The 5,792-nt window shown below is 41.7% G+C and overlaps 1 long non-coding RNA gene across 1 annotated transcript; it reads left to right on the top strand.

The window, feature by feature from the left end:
• The first annotated feature begins 3,362 nt into the window (after positions 1–3,362).
• On the top strand, positions 3,363–4,609 carry LOC115121713 (uncharacterized). Its single transcript, XR_010462033.1, has 4 exons — positions 3,363–3,427; positions 3,603–3,692; positions 3,984–4,078; positions 4,466–4,609. It is a non-coding gene; the product is annotated as an uncharacterized LOC115121713 (long non-coding RNA).
• Positions 4,610–5,792: the final 1,183 nt, after the last annotated feature.

Below are 5,792 nucleotides of genomic sequence, written 5' to 3' on the forward strand. Positions count from 1 at the left end.
CATAAAGAAAAACCTTTGAATGAGTAGGTGTGTCCAAACTTTTGACTGGTACTGTACATGTAGGTAGAGGTAAAGTGACTATGCATAGATAATAAACAGAGTGTAGCAGCAGCTACAGCAGCTAGTACGGGTAGCCATTTGATAAACTGTGCCGTAGTCTTATGGCTAGGGGGTTCAAGCTGTTTTGAAGCCTTTTGGACCTAGACTTGGTGCACTGGTACCGCTTGCCGTGCGGTAGTAGAGAGAACATTCTGTGACTAGGGTGGCTGGAGTCTTTGGTAATTTTTAGGGCCTTCCTCTGACACTGCCTGGTATAGATGTCCTGGATGTACTGGGCCGTACACACTACCTTCTGTAGATCTGAGGACCCATGCCAAATCTTTTCAGTCTCCTGAGGGTGAACAGGCATTGTCGTGCCCTCTTCACAGCCACAACTGTCAGTAAGAGTGTCCATCATTGAGTCTTTGAATGAAGAGATGGAGATAAAACTGTCCAATTTGAGTGTTTTTTGCAGCTCGTTCAGTCGCTAGCTGCAGTGAACTGAAAAGAATAGCGACGCAGGGATGTGTGCTTGGGGGACCTTTAACAGAATGTGACTGGCAGAACAGGTGTTGTATGTGGAAGATGAGGGCTGCAGTAGGAGAGGATCTGCAGAGAAGAATGGGAGAAACTCCCCAAATACAGATGTGCCAAGCTTGTAGCGTCATACCCAAGGAGACTTGATGCTGTAATTACTACCAAAGGTGCTTCAACAAAGTACTGAGTAAAGGGTCTGAATACTTAAGTAAATGTGATATCAGTTTTTATTTGTGATAAGTTTGCAAAAATGTCTAAACCTGATTTTAAAATTTGTATTAATTCCATTATTTTACTTTTTAGATTTGCTTGTGTTGTTAGATATTACTGCACAGTTGGAGCTAGGAACATAATCATTTCGCTACACCCACAATAGCATCTGTTAAATATGTGTATGTGATCAATAAGATTTGATTTGATTCACGGCCCCTGGGGCAAAATAAGTTTGACACCCCTGACGTAAAGTCTATCAGGCCATTATCATTGTGTAATTGAAAGACACTCTGTCAGCAGATTCTCAGGGATGTGCATCGGCCTTCAGTTTGACCCTCTCCTCATTGTCAAAGTTGTATTCACCTTGCTTATGATACCTGATATAACAATGGATAAATACTGTAAATATGTGCCATTCGTGGACAGGACTGGTGCACAGAGTTGGTGATCCTTAAACATCTCAAACCTTCTCAAAGACCGAAACAGACACTAAGGCACACTGACCTGATGGCCATTACAATGGTCATGACTGTCAGATACAGAAAGGATACCCTTATGATGTATTTTGCATCATATTATGCTGCGTTTTGCATCATACAGGGATGATTTCTGTATTTTGAACATTACATATCTTAAACTTGATCACTGACGAGCAAAAAAAATCGGGACTATGCCAACAATGCACAAATTAAACAAATAACAAAATATCATTTTTTTTCTTTAAGCACAGGCAGCATAGAAATAGCACACACAGAACAGATCTACCGCTTTTTTTACTTTTTTGAGAATGACCCAAAAAGTAACATATTGCAGTATTTTTTTTTTACTGTCAAGGGGGGCCGCTAAAAATGTTTTGCTCTGACTGCATGAGTAGGTATGGATGTCATTACACAGACCCAAGAGCCACTGCGGCCCCTCATGATGAGTTCAGATTTTTTGTTGTGGCCCCCACCCCATCAAAGTTGCCCATCCCTGGTCTAGAGGGTTTATTGCATGTGTTAACTTCATGCAGGAGAGAGGAAGCCGTTGTCACGCCCTGACCTGAGTATTCTTTGTTTTCTTATATATTTTGGTTAGGTCAGGGTGTGACATGGGTGATGTATGTGTTTTGTACTGTCTAGGGGTTTTGTAGGTTTATGTGGTTGTTTACCATCTAGGTGTTTATGTATTGTCTATGGTTGCCTAGATTGGTTCTCAATTAGAGGCAGCTGTTTATCGTTGTCTCTGATTGGGAACCATATTTAGGCAGCCATCTGCTTTAGGTATTTTGTGGGTTATTGTCTATGTGATGTTGCATGTTTGCACTCAGTTTTGATAGTGGTCACGGTCGTCTTATTATTTTGTCTTTCATTAAAAATATGTATTCACATCACCCTGCGCTTATGTCTCCTCACTACGACGATTGTGACAGAATAACCCACCAACAATGGACCAGTCACATCACGGTTACAATGTTTAATGTTTCCAACATGAATGTATTGTAATGTGCAGAACAATGCCGGTCCAGTGGTTAAAGCTTGGAGAACTTTCCGGTTCATCAGCCCCATCACCTACATGTGTGGGGGATCCCAGGTATATGTCTTCGTAACTAGCTAATCTAATATACATTGTCAGTCATTTGATCTTGATGGAAACGTGTCACAGCAATTGCTGAAGTGGTTTTGTTGATGTTTATCTCAACAGCAGATGGTGAAGATGCACCACGTGAGTAGGGTGAGAGGCCTGGAGACTCAACTGGTGTGGGCCATCTCCAAGGAGACAGCCAGGCTTAGTCCAGAGGGCATCCCCTTACTATGCCACCAAAGTGCAGTCCATCACTTGGATCCAGGTAAGATGTAAATACTATTGAAATAGTATTAGATTTTTGTCACTTATTCCATTTGGCCTTAACATGTATTATTCTCTGTCAGCGTGTGGCTGACAGGGTGACCAACTATGCATCTCTCCTCCGCCCACGAGACGTCTGTGGACGTGACGCTTGGCTGCTACCAGGTAAATAAACGATTTCCTATGTATATAGGCTAGACATTACTGGGCATTTTTGCATTAGATTTGGTGTTTTCTAATAACGTGTGTGTGTGTGTTGTGAGCAGCAGACTGATGTCTCAGTGGTGTGCGCCACTCTCCACATGGGGCTGGACGGGCTTTTCACCTCTTCAGCGTGGTCGGAGGCTGCCTCCTTCTCTACGCTCACCACTCAGCAGTTCACTGACCCAGAGCCTGAGGGCCACAACTGCTATGAGGTCAGATGTTACACACACATACTATTGACTAGGAGCATTAAGATCCTTCCATTGACCGATTGTTTGTTATGTCATTGCACTGGTCACTGATTTTGAATGCTTGTTTTGTTGTCGTAGGGCTGGGGGACCTGCTGTCTGAGGAGAGGGAGGTTCCTCTGCTAAAGTTGTCAGGATTTGGCCAGGGTTGTTCCGATTTTGGTCACTAGATGCCCCCATTGTGCTTTTTGACCCTTTTGTTTTCCCTTGTTCCCAGGTATTATTTGCACCTGTGCCTCGTTTCCCTTGATTGTATTTAAACCCTTAGTTTTCCTCAGTTCTTTGCTCTGTGTTTGAATGTTGGCACCCAGCCCCAGAAATGCTGTGAACATTTGTTGTGCCAGTTGGACTATCTTGTGGTACTGTTTTTGTTGTTTATTTATTTTTGATTATCTTTTGAGGCTTTTCTGCTGTACCTACCACCTTGTGGATTTACCTTTTTGACTTGGAGAATTACCTTTGTTCTCTTGGAATTACTTTTGATGTTGTGGATTTATATTATTAACTGAACTTTCCTTTTACTTTATTAAAAAGTAAAACATCCGTACCTATAACGACTTTGTGGATTACCTGAGTGACCCCTCCAAGCGGAATGACATTGAGAGGGAGCTGGCTGAGGCAAAGGTGAGTTCATTAACTCTTTCAAGTCTCACTGAGTTCTTCCACATGAATGTCTTTTATACATCACAGTAGCTGATATATATGAAATCATTCCTACTTTCTCCAAATGTGTTTTCTTGTCCTATATCCATCATGTGAACATGATAGATGTCCTCTTTTGAGCTGGTGCTGTTTGGGATGATGACAGCTCAGAAGTCCCTGATGGTGGTAAGTAGCATCTCACTGGTACATGTTTTGATAGCTCTCTATTAGCAGTTTCACTTAAATTCCTCTTTTCTCCTCTGTTTCCTTTAGCACCCTGGTGGGTTCGTGGAGCGTCTGTACGCTCTCCTGTACTCCTTCCTGCCGACATGGAGCCAGAGGCTGACAGATACCTGCTGCTGCTCAATGTAAGAGTAGAGGTTACTTCCTGTTTACTTCCATATTCATGGTTAACCAGGTTTCAATGCCATTTAGGGAGTATTTCTAATTGTCTCTCCTCTTGATAAGCTAGTAACTCAGATCCATTTTCTATGTGTTGTGTGGTGTTCTCTTCAGGGGCGGGCTGATGGCTCTGCTAGATGACATGTTTGACCAGCAGCAGAGTCTCTGGTCACTGAGCTCTCCAGCCTCCTGGAGTACCACTTGGAGAACCTCATGGCCAGCATGTAGTCCTACTGCAGGGACCATACTCCTTTCTCCTTCTCTCTCTCTTTTGAAGGAATTGAGGACTTGAAGTGCTTTGTTGAACCCTGATTACCTAACACCCATTAATTTAATGTTTTCTCTCCCCACAGGATTCTTGTGACACTTTGCCACCCAACAGGGATCTAGACACCAATGCACTACATTACTTTGCACTGAATTTTAAATTTTTAAATAAATTGAGTTGTAGTTCGGGAAACAAATGTTTTTGAACTACATCTTTTCTTCTATATGACTTTCCTCTTCCTAGAGTTCTAATGCTAATATTACATGAACAATGATGCTTTATTATCTGCATATGGAAATAAAAAACAACGCTTAGTTGTGAGAGGGCGTAGTAGTGCATACTGACCTAGTTGGATCATAGTGTGGGTGGTGGAGTTTATGCTGATTGTTCAAGCAGCGGTTTCTGTAGTGTTTTGGTTTGCACGTTCACTTAAAATGCTAAAGGTCCCTGGTTCGAAACAGGGCAGAAACCAAGGTAATTGACACATGCAAAAGTTATCATATTTGTAATAGAGAAATATTTTTCAGAAATATCTTATTTGACTTCATGCAATGAATATCTGTAAAATACATTTTACTCCTTGCTGATTGTTCTCATAGCAGTTTCTGTAGAGTATTGGTTATCACATTCGCTTAACAGGCGCAAGGTCCCCGGTTTCAAGCTTGGTGGAAACAGCGCTCATTGACACATGCAATAATTACCAAATTTGTAATTGAGAAATATTTTTTGTCATTAACAGGTTAAAGGATCTGCAAAAGGACTCATCTGGGATTTGAACCCGGGACCTCTATCACCCTACGCTAGTATCATACCCCTAGACCAATGAGCCTTTGTTGCTTTCTGCAGCAATGACAGTGAAGATATCAATTGACTTGTCCACGGTGCTTGGAACGATTTAACATCATGTGAGTGTTCAAATCTTCTGTAGTTCATCTGCTGTGTCTTTCACATTCTGTCTTCAGTTGCGACAGCAAACTGGTGACTAGTGACGAATGAATGAAGAGCCAAATGAGATCAATTAATTCTTTAAAAGAGAAACTGAAACTAAGACTTCAAAAAGAATGGAACAAATTTATTTTGAGTCAAATGACGCAAAGGTACGTGAATCAAAGTAAATGAATGTAAAAAATACCCATTCAAATAGATCAGTTTTCAACTAGAGATTGAGACTCATCGTATCTGTCTCAATCCTCCATAACTGCTTATGTTACACCTCCATATCTGCAGTGAAAGATGGTGGACCTAGAGCGGTGTTTGTCAAACATGAGACATACCTATGAACGGTCTTCTCACAAAAACGTCTCTAGCTTCCCGTACAGTTTGACCTACAAACCCGTATGACCACTCTCTGGAAATTGAGACCTCGCAACACGGTGGTATTCTCAATTTTCCTCTACATCCTCCACAAGTGT

Source organism: Oncorhynchus nerka, unplaced genomic scaffold (genome assembly GCF_034236695.1).
Source record: "Oncorhynchus nerka isolate Pitt River unplaced genomic scaffold, Oner_Uvic_2.0 unplaced_scaffold_6024, whole genome shotgun sequence".
Lineage (NCBI taxonomy): Eukaryota > Metazoa > Chordata > Actinopteri > Salmoniformes > Salmonidae > Oncorhynchus > Oncorhynchus nerka.